Genomic DNA, 17,028 nt, shown 5'->3' on the forward strand with positions numbered 1-17,028 from the left:
GGGGCACTTAACTTTTCCCCCTTTCAGGGCTAGAGAAATCTAACTTTTAAAAAAAGTTAAGGAGATAGAATCTTAGAAAAAGTTGGATAAAATAGATCTCTGGAGAAAATTGAAGAAGAATAAAAAGGAATATTCTTTATGCTTACTTTCTATACATGGCACTTTCACAAAAATTGACTATGGATAAAAGCATTAAAACCTCACAACCAAATGCAGAGAAGCAGAAATACTAAATGCACCCTTTTCAGATCATAATACAATAAAAATTACATTAAACAAAGGGTCATGGAAGCATAGATTAAATATTAGAAATTAAATAATCTAATCCTAAAGAATGAGCAGGTCAAGGATTTACTGTTTCACTTATATAAATTAACTCATTTGATCCTCACAAGGACTCTGTGAACTAAGTGCTATTATTCCCATTTTACAGAGGAGGAAGCTGGGGCATGAAAAGCCCAGAATCATATAGTTTATACAATGCAAAGTTTAAATTCAGAACTTTCAAATTCCAGTCCTGCACTCTATTCATTGTACATACCTAGTTGCCTTGAATAATGGCTCAAATGATCATAGCTAAAACATTAAACTTAATAAAATTATCAGCATCTTTAGATTTGTAAATGGTGCTCAATTACTAATAACTTCATTATGACAAAAAGTATGAAAAATGTTAATTTCTTTAATTTCTTTAATAAAAGAACAAATATATTAGTAAGCTAGACTCATAAGGCTAAACTTATTCTCCTTGAAATTCATGAAAAGGTAAGCCAAGAGCAAAAATTCTAAAGTTAAAAATCTCTCACTGATAGAATACTGCTATAATTCAAGAGGGAGAAAAGTCAACAACCAAGAAAAGTCAAATATACACAGTAAGAATATAACATTTGAAAATGATACGATTTAATCATTTGAATCACACTTTTCTATCAGGAAAAGTCTTCCTTCTTTTCCTTCAACTGCCCCTAAACTTACCACTGAGAAAAATAGAAAACTCAAATCCCTCACAAATATGCTATTACCAAGCAAAACAAATTTCTGCATTAGCCATGTCAAAATAAAGTCTCATTCTGCAGTCTGAGTCCTTAATTTTTCTATTAGGAGTTAATATGTTTCATCATTGGTTGATCAGAGTTCCTAATTCTTTCCAAGTTATCTTTACCATGCTGTCATTGTATAAACTGTCTACCTCTAAACTCCTACCACTCTAGCAGTTCACAAAAATCTTCCTAGTTTTTTCCTGAAACTATTCCCTTCATTTCTTTAGTGTTTCCACTTTCGACTTTTCTTCATTTTTTACAGCACAACAATAATTTATTACATTTATAAACCATAACTCGTTCAGTCATTCCCCTTGGATTTGCTAACTCAAAGAATTATGCATGTTTTATACGTCTTTATAATTAGTTTATTCAGGACTAAGCCCTCCCTTATTCTATTCTAATTCACTTTTCTTTCCTGTTTCTCTGTTGCATTAAATACACTTCTGAATTCAACTCCTTTGACCAGCTCAGATGGGAATAAGACTCAACTGTCAGTAGCCCCTCTTCATTCTATCTTCTTGATTTTCTAAATGTGTACTTGCACACTGCAGTTATGAGATTTTTTCCCCTTTACTCTTCTTTTCCCTTCTCTACTTTATGCTTTCAATGTAATCCTCTCCTTTTATCATTCCATTACCATTTTTAACCTCCTTCTATGAACCCTGATGATAGAGATTACACATATACTACTATCTGTATTTGAATGTGGGCAGTTTATATTCTCTAATCCTTTATCAATTGTTCATGTTTATCTTTCATGTTTCTTAAATCCAGTGTTTGAACAGCAAAAATTCTACATAGCTCTGGTCTTTTCATCAAGAATGCTTAGAAAGCCTCTATTTCCATAAAAATACATTGTCTCCTATAGGAGACAATCCTATAGTATACTGTTTTCTACTCATTCATACAAGATTATACTAGTTTTCCACACTTGATTTAAATGTATGTTTGTTGTCTTCTCTCTACATTCTATATTCTAAACTCTTTATTCCTTGAACGGAATTAAAATAAATCTAAGGGTTAAATGGTTCAAATAACAGGATAGAAATTAAAAACCTTTCTGTCTAGTACTGCAAAGGAGGCAGTTGAAATGAATTCTCTAAACCCTCTGGGCCTCAAGGGCATATGGCCCAGCAACAGAGAGGGATCATAGAAGAAAATTAAAAAAAAATTCTTTACTAATTAAAATTAATCTGCATTAATAATTAATTTTTAAAAGTACAAAGATGGATAAAAAGCTCATTGTTATTTCAAAAGAGGAAATAACGTCAAATGTACTTTTTTTTCCTTTTTTTTTTAAATTTAATTTTATTTAATAATAACTTTGTATTGACAGAATCCATGCCAGGATAATTTTTACACAACATTATCCCTTGCAATCACTTATGTTTCGTTTTTTCCCCTCCCTCCCTCCTCCCCCCCCAGATGGCAAGCAGTCCTATATATGTTAAATATGTTGCAGTATATCCTAGATACAATACATAGTCAAATGTACTTTTAAAAAAATTGCTTATTCTACCCCAAAAAATTCTTAACCAAAAAAAAAAAAAAAAAAAAAAAAAAAACAATTAGGTGGGCAAATGCTCAAACTTATTAGTTTCTTCTGCTTAGATTTATCTAGTTTTCTAAAACCAAAACCTCATGAAAACCAGTTAAATCAGAATATAACTGTCTTGTTTCCCATCACACTTTTATCATAGCACAAATTATAATAACTACTTTGTAGTTATTATATACAGAGGCTACACTAAAGACTTTTTTTTTCATGGTTTTCAAAAAATAATTTCTCCCTCTTCGTATTAATGTCAGGGTTGCTTATATTTTAATGTGTCTCAGTTCCAAGATTTAGTCTTACCATTTCAGGGCTATTTTTTAAATGGCATGTACATAAAAAAATAAGAAAACTTCTTTTGAAACCTTAGCAGGTTCAGTTCATCACTCATATGATAAAATATTACACTTTAATTAAAATACCAAAAATTCCAATATGTCAGGAAGAATTTTAATAATGATATAATAAATGTTTACATATTCAAAATGGCCCATTTTGATTAAGGGAGAGATACCCAAGACACAACACACATTGAACAATTTTCAAAAAATAAAAATGTAACATTATACTTATACTGAAAACAATACACTTTTTGGTAATTCAATCAAAAGATTTTGGATTATTACAAAGCCTTCAAAGTCACTATTATCTTAATCAATAATGCTGCAATACAATATCATACTATTAAGATTTTTTTTTTTTTAATCCCAGTTATCTATACTTTCTGGTTGTCTGTGTTCTAGGTAACAACTGAGTTTTTAAACCAACTTCCATAGGTTAGCTTTCGTGCTTGTTCAGCACTTTTTCAGCACTTTTTCCTAAAGTAGAAGTTAGTAGTAATACAAAAAAGAATATTTCTTATGCTTATGCTAAAAGAGCACACTATACCTTGTTGGAACTCTTAACATACAACAAAATATACAAGCATATAATATATATATTTTTAAAAAGTCAACTTTTTTGTGTTTTAGGAAAATCACTTTAGTGACTGAGAAGAGAATGGACTGGTGTGTCAAGAGTAATTTGACACAAGCGGACCCACCAGCAGACTACTGCAATAATCTAGAGTATTTAATTTTCCTGAAAAAACTATAGTAAGACAAGATTCAAACCTCTTTATTTTTTCCAAATAATCAAGAAAGTATATTCATATCAGAAAATGGGGTGAAGTTGGAAAGAGAAAAAGAAGCATGGTGAGTATCAATGGGAAGAGAAAGAAATGATTTTTGTTCAGTTTGTCATTTGTCACAATGCATTATGTCACAAATTACCTGGAAAAATAAAGGAAATGGATGAGGGATTTGGGAAACATCACAAAATTGTCACAAAGGCACAAATAATGATGTGAATTTTGAACTATCAAGAAGTCTGCTGTAGTTCTCTCTCCTCACCAAAAATGGAACAATTAATAACTTCTTGATCTGCCTCAATGATAATTCCTTTCTTCAAAAGGACCAACAAAGGAAAATGCTATTCTGAACCTGCATCTTACCAATAGGGAAGCACTGGTTACTAGTGAATGATAGGAAATGATAGGAGAGAAAATAATGTTCTTAAAATTTTGTTCTCTATTGAGGAGGAGAGAAAATATAAGTGTAGTTTGAAGTGTACCCTATATCCGAAGAAAGAAGTTTTCAAAAAGTTCCAATCCCCCCCCCAAAAAAAACCTCAATAAACCTTTATTAGGCCCCTATATATGCCAGGCACTGTGTTAAGCACAAGGGATACAAAAGAAAAACAAAATATAGTCCTTGGTCTCAAGGAGCTTACAATGTTCCTGGAGGAAATAGCATACAAATATATAAAAAACAAGCTACACACAAGATAAGTAGAAAATAATTAAAAGAAAACACTGTAATTAGAGGGGATAAAGGATGCTTCCTGAGGAGGCGGGATTTTAGTTGGCACTTAAAGGTCAGTAGTTGAAAAAGAATAAGAGCATTTACAAACATGGGAGACAGGAAAAATGCCAGGAATCGAGAGGTGGCAGTCTTGTTTGTAAAAGAACCTGAAGGCCAATATCACTGAATTAAGTTTTAGGGAGTACTTTCCAGTAAACTGGAAAGATTTATTTTTCCTCCCCTCCCCCCCAGCCTTTTGATCTGACTTTTCTTGCACAGCACAACAAATATGGAAATATGATTAGAAGAATTGGACATGTTTAACCAATATTGGACTGCTTGCTGTCTAGGGAATGAGGGTAAAGAGAGGGAAGAAAAAAATTTGGAACACAAAGTTTTACAAAGATGAATGTTGAAAACTCTCTGCATGCACAGTTTATATAAAAACTAAACAGAAAACTGGAAGTTCAGGGGCTAGATTTTGAAAAGCTTTGAATGTCGAAACAAACATTTTGTATTTGCTCTCAGAGACAACCAGAAGTCACTGCAGCTTACTGGGTAGATGAGTGACATAATTGGACTTGTGTTTTAGGAAAATCACTTTAGTGACTGAGAAGAGAATGGATTGGTGTGTCAAGAGTAATTTGAGGCAAGAGGACTCACCAGCAGACTATTGCAATAATCTAGACAAGAAGTGATGAGGGCTGCACTCAATTGGTGGCAGTGTCAGAGAAGAGAAGAAAAGATAGAAGAATCCTATAGTATAAATGGATAAAGTAGTGAACTTTTGCACTTAACACCTGCTAACTATTGTTAAAAGACAAATCAGGACAAATCAATCCAAGAAGAATGGTAGGTGTTTAACTTTAAAATACTGAAGACACTGAGAAAAATTTTTCACAAGGAGGAAAAATGGCATTTATTTGAAAAGACTGATGTGGAAGCACAAGGAATTCACCAACCACAGTCAAAAGAAATATATACTAAAGATGGAAGTCAGACTAGATTAACAGAGGTTGAATTTAATAGTACTATCTTGTAAAAATAGTGTTAAGTGCAAAAGTTCAGAATAAAAAAAAAACAGAAATAAAATGGGACTTGTAAGTTGTATTGGGACAAAAAGAAGGGACAGATCTCTGTTTCTGAATGGAGCAAAGAATGTTCTTTTGTTTCTGTTTCTTCAGTCAACCAAACTGACATTAAAAAAAAAAATAAGACAATCAGAATGAAGCATAAAGAAGCAGACCAAAGTTAACATGTAAAATTTATAATTTTTTTTAAAGCAAGGTATGAAGATATCATTTTATACCCATCAAACTGGCCAAGATGATTTTTTAAAAAAATGATAAATATCGAAGGGGATATGGAAAAACAGGTATATTATTAATGCACTGTTGGTACAGCTATGAACTAATTCAATCATTTTGGAAAACTAGTGGATGCATACCCCAAAGAGATCTTAGAAAGAGGGAAAGGACCCATATATACAAAAATATTTATAGCATTTTTGGGGGTAATAAAGAATTGGTAACTGAGGGGATACCTGTTATTTGAGGAATGGCTGACCATGTTATGGTATACATGAATACAAAAGATTACTATTGTACTCTAAAAATTATGAAGGGGATGGTTTCAGAAAACCCTGTTAAGATTTAAAGGAATTGATTTAATTTGAAGTAAACAGAACCAGGAGAATTTATATAGTAGCAAAAATATTACAGAGAAAATCTACTTTGAAAGATTTAGAAACTCTAATCAACACAATGACCAACCATAACTACAAAGGATTCATTATAGAATATTCCATTCATCTCCTGATAAAGAACTAATGGACTTTTAAAGGATGATGTTCTTTTCTGGGGGGATGGAAGGAGGGTGAAAGTGGGAATTTGTTGTTCTACTATGTTTATGGAAATCTTTTTTGAGATGTTTAAGGTCAGAATAATTTTTAAAAATTTAAAATATAATTATGCATTAATTCAATAAATATGTGAATTGCTATGAAGAATTCTCTATTGGTATTTTTTAAAAGCAGGAAATCACAAATTCTTACAGGCTAAATTTCTGACCTAATCTCTTCCTGTATAAAGTATACTGTTAAAGAGGAAACAAGAATATAAGACATAGTCCCTGTCTTTAAGAAACTAAGAAGCAGAAAAATTCAAAACAACTGTCCTCCCTTAAAAACAATCTGAAATATTTTCAGAGATGTTTACAAAATTCCAACTTTAAGATTAGGGATTGGGACTAAACCTGGTATTCCACTGCTGGAAAATCCCTCTACCAAGATTACTTTATTTCTCTTATCAAAATTGCTTATTTTTACTGCTGCTAGTTAGAAGTGACATCATAGGCTAAATTAATCTCAAAAACAAGCTGTCCTGAAATTAAACGGATCTCATTTTAAGTATGGTATACAACTGAAAATGTACAACATAAATCATAGAAGAATCTTTGCTATATGACATTTTTCAGATCATTCATTTCTAACCTTTTTTCCTACATTTCTGAAAGCATTTTTTTTTTTTTTTTTGCAGTTGTATTCCAAGACAAAATGGCACAATGCTAGATTGCAAATCAGAAAACATGTGTTCATATTCTAGTTTGGGTAAGTAACTTATTTTTTTCTTATCTATAAGAATTAGTTGAACTAGATGTCCTCTGAGATCTTTTATATCTCTAAATCTATGCTAAATCCTAACCACTTTAATGAAAATCCAGCATTTCTAAAATGGAAGAAAATGTAAACATTCCTGGAAACCCGCAAGTAAATCAAAAAAGTTAAAATGTTGCCATGCCAACTTGTCATTTGCAAATTTTAAAAGATTATTACATAAAGACACTGAAATGTTAATATGTTATTTTTAAAAATATAGACAGTATAGCAAAATGGAAACAGCTTTGAACTATTTATCAAAAATTGAACTATGTATCAAAAGACTTGGATTCAAAGAAATTGCTTGTCCTCAGTTTGTTTCCTCATCTGTGAAAAAAGGGTAATAACATTTACATCACAATTTATTGTGAGGAACTAAGTCTGTAAAGCATTCTCTAATCACAAAATATTATGTAAGGCATATCTCACACTTTTGGAAACCTTAAATGCTATATATTACTTATAACTATAAATTGGGGGAAAAAGTTCACCTCACCATTTCTTTTTTTGGCATGTCAATTATTTCAAAACAAATTAGACTTGCCAATAAGTTAGCAATTGAACAAATATTATTTCTTTAAGTATACTAGAAAAGTATGCTGACTTGGAGTCAGAGAATTTTGGGTTGAATCTACAATCTAAATTAATTACTACTTGTGTGATGTTGGGAAAATAATCTCTCTGAGGTTCCATTTCCTTGTTGCACTTCCCAGGTCTTCTTCTAGCCCTAATTCTATAATTCTATTAAGCATCTACTATGGTTGGAATATTGGGACTTCAGACATTATCTAGTTGTAGAGATCACATAGATTGGGGCTTCTAAAACTTTTCCCAGTCACAACCTCCTTTTACCTGAGAAATTTTTATGTAACTCTGGGTATATAGATATACAAATCAAACATTTACTGACAATGAATCAATTTTGTGAATTACCCACATTCAGTTATGGGATTCTATATGGGGTAGTGATCCACAATTTAAGAAGTTCTGAGACAGATAACCATAACTACATAACAAACATAAAGTGCATTAGGCACAAAAGAAAATAAGGTGCCAAGGGAAGCCTCTTCCCTTTCCTTGGATTAGAAGATCAGTGCATGTAAGGCTCTGATAAAGGATAAGCAGGAAGTCAAGATGGAAGAAGAAAGACATTCTAGTACAATCAACAAGGTAAGCAAAAGCCTTTGTTAAAAATGCTACTCTAAAAAGAGTGTCATCTATTTAGCAATCAAAATCCAGTCCAAAAAACATTTAGCAAACACTTATTAAGCATAAGCACATAAGCACAGTGCTATGTTCTTAAGGATACAATTAATAAAAAGAAAAGTCTCTTCCCTCAAACAGCTTTTAATTTAATGGTGGGAGGGGAGAGACAACACACAAAAGGTGGCAAGAAAGGGGAGGTACATACAAGGTAGTATCAGGCAATGGGAGGCATCTTGTTCTGTGGAGTAGAAACCAAACAGAGTAGCAGATGCAGAGTAGAGTGAACTTTTTTTGAAAGTCCAGTTTCTGCCCTCTATAAAGGAAAGTAATGGGAGAAGTCCCTTCCAATCAGAAGGAAGAGAAGCAAACAGGGAATTAGCAGCATGGAAAAGGTGATGGATCCTGGGAGGGGCTTCTTGAGCCAGGGAATGGGAAAAAAAAAAAGTAACTGAGATAAGGGATGATGTCAACCTATGGAAGAACTAAGAGGTCAAGGGGTCTGAACTTAACTTGGTGGACAAGTGACATGCCCCATTTTGATTCTAGTCAGTCTAGGGACCATAGGAACAATGAACTGAATTGGCAAAACTGAATAAATCTGAGACAGCTAAAGCAATAATCCAGAATGGGTGGAAATAAAGTTGTTGAATAGGATAGTGGCCAGAGTTCAAGAAAGGAATGGAAAGATTCAAGAAGTACTTGTAAAGGTATAGAACTGATAGGTTTTGGACTGAATGAATAATAAAACCTAAAGATTTTGCACATAGTATGGTTACTAAGAGAATAGCACCACTAAAAATAAGACCAGATATTGTGAGAAAAATAAGCATGCCTGATTTTAGACATACTAATTTGAAATACCTGTAGAACAACCTAGATGGCAATGCTAATTTGAGAGATATAGACTTAGAAATCACCAACATAAGACTTCTCCAAGGAATAAATGAAAATGCTAATGAAGAAAGTCTACCATGACAACAACTAAACATAGATATGGAAGTACACACCTCAAATCAAAAAGTACTTAACTTTTTCATGTCATGGACCTTTTACCACCATCTGCTAACGTCATGGACTCCTCAAAATAAATGGTTTAAAATGCAGAAAACAAATAGCACTACCAAAAAAACCAATTATATTGAAAAAAGGTTGTAAAAAACAGTCACAGCTCCCAGTTTAAGCATCCTTCCTAAAGGATAAGGAAAAAAGCCAAGTAGTAAAGAAAAAGCAGTTTAGAAAGGAAAGAAAAAAAAAGCAGGAAAATGTGCTTTGAAGCCAAGGGAGAAAAGTCAATAGAACTAACTTATTAAATGTGATGATTAACTGATCACTGATAAACTGAAAAAATAGTAGAATGATAGTGTTTGTAAAAGACAGGCTACAAGGAATAGAGGAAAGAAAGGATGGTAATTTTTCAAGAAATCAGGCAGTTTCCAGCCTCATTATACATTCTCTATATATCATACGTTATACAGCTGTCCTTCACATGCTCTTATATTCCAAACAAATTGAATTTCTGTTCTTCATCTACATGACATCAGCTATACCTTGCCTTAGCCACATCCCATGATTGGAATGTATTCTCTTTTTACCTCCAGCTCAAAGAATTCCCTTACCTTCAAAATCCAAGTCTTACCTTACTTTTATTACATCTATTCTGATCTTCCTCAGAGCCCAGGGAAATAGAACACTGGGGCTAAAGTCAGAAAGACCAGAGTTCAAATCTTGATTCTATTTTTTTAGCTCTTGTATTTTTTCTTTCAATTTTCTCCTATCTTTTGAAAAAAAAATCTATTATTTTGCATAAAAGTATTGTTATCTATAGTGATAAATAAACACTCCTGTCTGATAAAACATGAACTCCCCAATAGGAGTGGAGGTGGAACCAAGATGGCAGAGTAAAAGCAGGTACTTACAAAGCTCTTCCCCAAATTCCTTTAAATAATGACTCTAAATAAATTTTAGAATATCAGGATACAAAAAAAGACAGAGTGGAACACTTTTCCATTCAAAGACAGCCTGCAAAGCAGGAATGAAACTTGGGGGCTTCTGAATCAGAGGTGTTTTCCAGAACTCTCGGCCCAGACACACCAAAAATAAGCAGGAAAAGTTTGTCTCAGCTGGGGGTAGCTTTGGGAAACCAGCAAACCAGGAGCAGACAGTGGCAGCTTCTGGAGGGATCAGCTCACAGGAGGTCTCTCTATAGTACTGAGGAAGGACTCTGCAGCTTTAGCATACTAGATCTTAAAGCTACAATGGGGCAGGGATGCTCCTCACAGTTCCAAGGAAGAAAAGTATTTGTGGTCAGGTCCTTAGAAGGATCTCTGAAAACAGGTGCATGAAACTTCTGAAGGTTGGGAGATTATACCCTATCCCCTGGAAACCTTATTCTAATACAAAGAGTTAAAGCCCAAGTAATAAGCTAGGGCACTGGGCAAACAACAAAAAAAGATTCTGACCATAGAAAGCTACTATGGTGACAAGGAAGATCAAAACACACTAAGAAGAAGATTACAACAAAATAACATTCAAAGTCTCCAAGAAAAATAAGAATTGGTCTCAGACCATGGAAGAGCTAAAAAGGAATTTTGAAAATCTAGTATAAGCACAACATCTTGCACAAAGCAGGCATTTGTTGAATGAGTTAAAAGAGTCAAGGGGATGCTTTTCTTTTAAATTTTGGATTAAGGAGACTTTATTGGTTTCCAAGTACATGTGGAAGTTAGATCTGATGAATTAGGAAAAAAAAAAAGTAATAATTAGGGACAAAGTCCCAGGCGAGAGAATAAGATCAAGAAGGAAGATGAAAGGACTAGCCTAAGTGAGGAATACCTATTATATGATTAGGAAGAGAAGCAAAAGAAGGCAAAAACAATGTAGTGCTTGTATTTATACTGTTTTCCATGTTAAGGACCATGTTTAATTGTACTTAATACCCACCTAATGTAAAAATCTGAATAGGAAAATAGGGGTAAAGGAAGGAATCATAACCTTAAATATGCAACCAATCCATAAATAATGGCCACTTTATCAATACTTCAAAGCAAGTAAAGCCTGTTTGTATGAATATAACTTTACTATCCCTTCAGTGCAAGGGTACTATCTAGTATATAACCATGTATAGATAAATACATGTTATTTATGTGTCTATATACACATACACATATAAATACATATATTTGTAGTATAGGGTACAGCTTTTCAGAACAAGACAGTCTTGTCTTTAAGCAGTTTATTACTTAGGTGGATATGTAAAAGTTCTATAAAATATATCATTTGAAATCCTATTTGCAACACATACAAGTTATATGACCAGGAATATATCACTATCTAATTCTCAGTTTTCTAATCTGTAAAACAGTCCCTCAGAGCTCAAATGAAACAAATGAAAAAATGTACAATGTTTTTAAAATCTTAAAGCATTCTATAAAATGGTAGTTATTTGAGGGAGAAAGTTAATTTATTTTTTATTTTCAGTTCTAAATTCTCTCCTTCCACCTACTCCCTCCCCCATCCATTGAGAAGAAAAGAAATTTATTGAGTGGTAATTATCTCGAATGGCAATGTAGCATAATAGAGAAAAGCTTTGGACCTGGAGTCTGAAGAGCTCAAATCCCACCTGGTTTATGAGTTGTTTGATCTCTTTGAACTTCAGTTTTCTCATCTGTAAAATGGAAATAATACTTGGAATACTTATTTTAAGGCCTTGCTATGAGGTTTAAATGAGATAACACATGTAAATATCTTTGAAAGCTTTAGAAAGCTATGGAAATATATCACTATTTTACTTAAAGGTAAACAAATGATTTAACTTCCATAACTTTTAGCTCAGAAAACCCATTCCAAAGCATAACTCCCCAAAGGGAGTTAAAAACAAAAATAAGATTCATAGCAATATTTTTGTTGTGATAACAAAGAATTGGAAACAATTAAGAATGGCTAAACAAACGGTAGTACATGAATTTAATGGATTACTGGGCAAAAAATGACCAGTAAGAAGAATCCAGAGAAGCACTCAAAGATCTATTAATTGATGCAATTAGACAGAGTCTGATAACAATACATACATGTAAAAAATTTAAACACAATGTAAATCAAAATAACAAAACCCCCAAATAATGTTAAATAATTCTAAAAAGCCCTCAAGGAAGGTAAAATGCACCTTCCCACTTTTACTCCTCTTTGCAGACTCTATTCAGGGGATTCTGCTAAACTACCTCTTCCTATCACTTTTTAAGCTACATTAAAAAGAATGACTCTCTTAAAGTAGGGGAATGGGAAGCAATATACTTATTTATATATTAAAATAATCTAAAAACAAAGGCTATCAATAAAAATAAGATATAAAAACATTTTTACAGCATATAATTTTCCTCAATTTGGTTAATAGCATATATAATTCATTTATGCAATTAAGTATTTTCTTCAGACCAATTCTATGATAAAAGTAATAGGTAAGTATTACTAAGTAAAGGTACTATTATCATTATTCCCCTTTTACAGATGAAGAAACTAAAGCCAAGGGGAGGGGGGAATAAAGTAATTTGCTTACCATCACAATTAATGAATGAAGTAGCAAAGGAAGAGCTTGAACCCATTCAATGACATGCTAGGTTTCTGGTTTTGTTATTTCCAATTTATACATTCCTATACCAGGGAGTCTCAAACTACAGGCCAGATGTGGCAGCTGAGAGCGATTATCCCCCTCACCCAGGGCTATGAAGTTTCTTTATTTAAAGGCCCACAAAACAAAGTTTTTGTTTTTACTACAGTCCAGCCCTCCAACAGTCTGAGGGACAGTGAACTGACCCCCTATTTAAAAAGTTTGAAGAACCCTGCATAAGTCAACCAAATAAAATATCTTTTTACCTAGAAAAGCCACCCTCACTCCCCCTTTTCAGTCAAATACAGAAGAAAGGTTCATGTTATCATTTTTTTAATGACTGGTAGTTTGAATTAAGAGAACATTTTAAAGTCAAACTCCTAAATAAGTAACCCAAGTAAAATGATTGTGTCCACAAAAACTAATCTCTATGTGTTGATATGATTTAATTAGTGAGCACTCCCTTCAAACTGTTCACAATATAGTGGGTTAAGTCTTAAATGCCTTAAGCTATTACTGTCAAATGACTTGTCCAGGGCCACACATCTAGTAATTTTCAGGGACAAGTTATGAACCCAAGTCTTCTAATTCCAAAAAAAGTATTCAAAGAACCTCATCAGGCTGCCTCTTTTAAAACAATAACCTAGTTGAAACTTTTATGTCATCTTAATGTAGGAACCATGATAATCTTCTCTGTATGACTCTAATTTTAAAGTATGTGCTAATGGAGCATTCTAAATGCCAAATAATGCAAAAATTTGATGGTCTAGTAATAGAGCAAGGAATGTTGGAAAGTTTCTTTCTCCAGGTATCATCACTAAAAGTAAGGTATTTTCAATTGTCTTCAGGATCATTTGGAGGTTTCATTGGCACCTCAAAAAACGCCAAGACCAAACCTTTCATTCTCAACAACTCCCCCCCACCCAAATTAGCTCCTTCTCCTGCTCTATCTCAGTTCATGGTACCACCATTTTCCCAAGCATTTAGGCTCTAACACTTCCATTCCTCACATCTATTGACTTTTTCATTATCGTATGTCTTCCAGAAGCACCAAGGCAGCCCTTTTATTTGTTACAGTGTTTTACACCCATCCATCATTCCTTTTTCTTTCTAATGTCAAAACTCTAGGTTCTTGTTCCCATTACCCTACATCTACATGAGTTATTAACAATAACTCATCTCCCTACCTGCAGTTTCTTCCCTCTTAATAGATTCTATACATACTGATTAATCTTCTTAAAGTTTACTTTGATTGTGTCATTTCCCAACTCATCTGTTTTCAAGGATCTTCTTTACCTGCCCAATTAAGGCTAAGTTTCTTCATCTGGTATGTAATGTTCCCAAAATCATGAATCCTATTTATTACTATATTGCCTATATACATCCTACTTAGCAGCTAAATTGGATAATTCACAGCATTCCCACCCTTGTTTTTGCTGATGCTATTAGAATGAAATTTGTCACACACCAATATCTGTTAATACTCAGGTCAAAAGTAACCTTCTTTATTCCATTAAGCTTTCCCAGAATTACCCTATTCAAAAGTGATTTGTCTCTCTTTTTAACTCCTACCATAATATGATATTACATAGCCTGGTAAAAAGAATGCTAATTGTGGGAATCTGAACAAATCACAATCAAATCTTACCTTCTCTAACTGTAAAATAAAACTATACATTATCTCTTAAATTTTCTTAACTGTCTCCATTTTGCCTCATAGTTTCAGCTAAAAATATGACTCCTTTATAAGAATTCAAGTTAAATACTAATTTATCTTTGTATTTCCCACAGCACTACATGTCAATAAACAAACATTTATTAAGAAAACCACTATATGCCAAGCACTATACTAGGGGAAAAAAGACAATAATGATAGTGTGACCACCCTTTTAATCCCCCCCCTCCCCCAAAGATTGTTTTCTAGGAGGAAACAATGTGTGTAGATTTGTTTATAAGGTATTTGGGAAGTACATCAGAAAAGTTACCTTGCAAGAGATAGCAAATAGGTCAACTCTTGGAAAACAATGCATCTTAAAAAGCAGAAAAAGACTGTGGTGCTGCGGTAAATACAAAGAGTCAACTGACTCAAAATATTTATTACCTATTTACAATGTTCTAGTCACTGGGAAATAAGACTCGAGTTCAAATACAGCTTCAGCATCTTACTATGTCCCCTTGGGCAAATCACTTAACCTCTGTGCCTCAATTTCATCCTCTGTAAAATGGGAAAAATAAAAGTATCTATCTCCCAGATTGATAATATTTGTAAAGTGCTTAGCACAGTATCTGGCATAACATAGGTATTTAATAAATGTTAGCTATTATCACTAAGGCAAAGGAATCTGTGATGGCCATTTGCTAAACAGGTTTCCTCTGTTTTCTGTGTCCTATTGCCAACAATGCCAGAATCATCAGCAGCAGCCTCAGCAGGGAGCTAGAGCAGTCAAAATGGCACCTGATCAGTGCCTACAATTTTTAACTTGTCATAAGCTCTAAAGTCTAAAAATGCTAGCCAAAAAATTTAAAGAAAAGCTAGTTTTAAACAAGAAAAAAAGCAAGCATTTGATCACATGCAGGGCAATATCTACTTCTGTATTTAAATATTCTCAGTGCTACAATTAAAGAGAAGTTTGCAATTTAACTCAACTTTTTTTTTTTTTGGGGGGGGGGGGGACAATTAGTTTATCTACCTCTGGAATAGCCTTAAATTTGTTTATTCAGTTTTCCAATCACCAAAAAGACAAACCCTATCCCTACCTCTTCAAATTCTGTTCCTCCTCCAGTTTGTAGGAGTAAATATGCTTTTAATAATGAACATACCAGTTTAACTGCTTTTAATAGTTTAGAAACTTTTAAAAAAACTAGATTTTAAAAGTCTGCTTAAAAAAAAAATCTTCATTTAAAAACCAAATTATTCTAATATTTCCAACCACTCAAGAAAACAATATACAATAAACCAAAGCTCTAATTCAGAATTTAATTTTGAGCTAAAGTTTACTTTTGAACCAGAAGAAAGGACTGGCTACATAAATTATTACTGCAGATGAAACTATTTAAGGCACTTTTAAAAAAATAAAGAGTTCAAAGACTGTGGTAGAAGCATTGCATACAAAATAATTACAAATAAGTCAATTCGTTACTTCAGCATAACAGGCCAACTAGTGGGGGAGGGGAATGATTTTTTAAAAAAACACCATACAACATCAATATTATATGACGATCGATTCTGATGAATGTGACTCTTTCCAACAATAAAATGATTGATGCCAGTTCCAATGATCTTGTGATGAAGAGAGCCATCTACACCCAAAGAGAGGACTGTGGGAACTGAATAAAGATCACAACATACCATTTTTACTCTTTTTGTTGTTTGCTTGCATTTTTCTTACTCATTTACTTTCTTTTTTTGATCTGATTTTTCTTGTGCAGCAAGAGAATTGTATAAATATGTTAATACATATTGGTTTTAACATATATTTTAACAGGTTTAACATATATTGGATTGCCTGCCAACTAGGGGAGAGAGTGGGGGGAAGGAGGAAAAAATCTGAAACACAAGACTATGCAAGAGTTAAAGTTGTCAAATTATCCATGCATATGTTTTGAAAATAAAAAGCTTTATTTTTTTAAAACTGCTATAATAATTGAAATAATATACTTATGATTTTACTAATTTCAATGGTCAAAAAATTCATCAATAAGTGGCTAGGCTAGGAGAGATAAGGCTCTCTGTTTTTAGCTATGCTGATCCTCAGAAAGCAGACAATCAACTAGCTGCCAAGAATCCTTCTAGAATGGTAGAAGCTGTAAAAGTTTTTGTATTATAATGACATAGTCTGTGAAAACACATGTTAACCTCCAACCAAGTGAAATGCGGAAGATTTATAGGAAGTCAGACAGAGGAGAAGGTGGTCATGGTTTATGATTTGAGATCATCCACAATGGATTATGTATGGACATCCACAGAATGAAGGGAATATCAATGTTTGTGAAACCACAAATTCAAGTTTTTAAGTAATGATTTAAAAACATCTTTCCAAGTCAAATGAATTGCTAACATGTGACTATTTCTAAAGTTAAGGCTTAAGGCAATGAAACACCTAGAACTAAGATCCATATTAATACAA

General features: G+C 33.0%; 1 protein-coding gene and 1 non-coding gene across 4 annotated transcripts in view; both read right to left on the bottom strand.

Annotated features, from left to right (window-relative positions):
* PIAS1 (protein inhibitor of activated STAT 1) overlaps positions 1 to 17,028 on the bottom strand; it is a 205,368-nt gene that overhangs the window by 139,576 nt on the left and 48,764 nt on the right. The window lies entirely within an intron of this gene.
* LOC127552623 (U6 spliceosomal RNA) lies at positions 13,532 to 13,634 on the bottom strand. Its single transcript, XR_007951481.1, has one exon. It is a non-coding gene; the product is annotated as a U6 spliceosomal RNA (small nuclear RNA).

The sequence above is a fragment of the Antechinus flavipes genome, chromosome 2 (genome assembly GCF_016432865.1).
Source record: "Antechinus flavipes isolate AdamAnt ecotype Samford, QLD, Australia chromosome 2, AdamAnt_v2, whole genome shotgun sequence".
Lineage (NCBI taxonomy): Eukaryota > Metazoa > Chordata > Mammalia > Dasyuromorphia > Dasyuridae > Antechinus > Antechinus flavipes.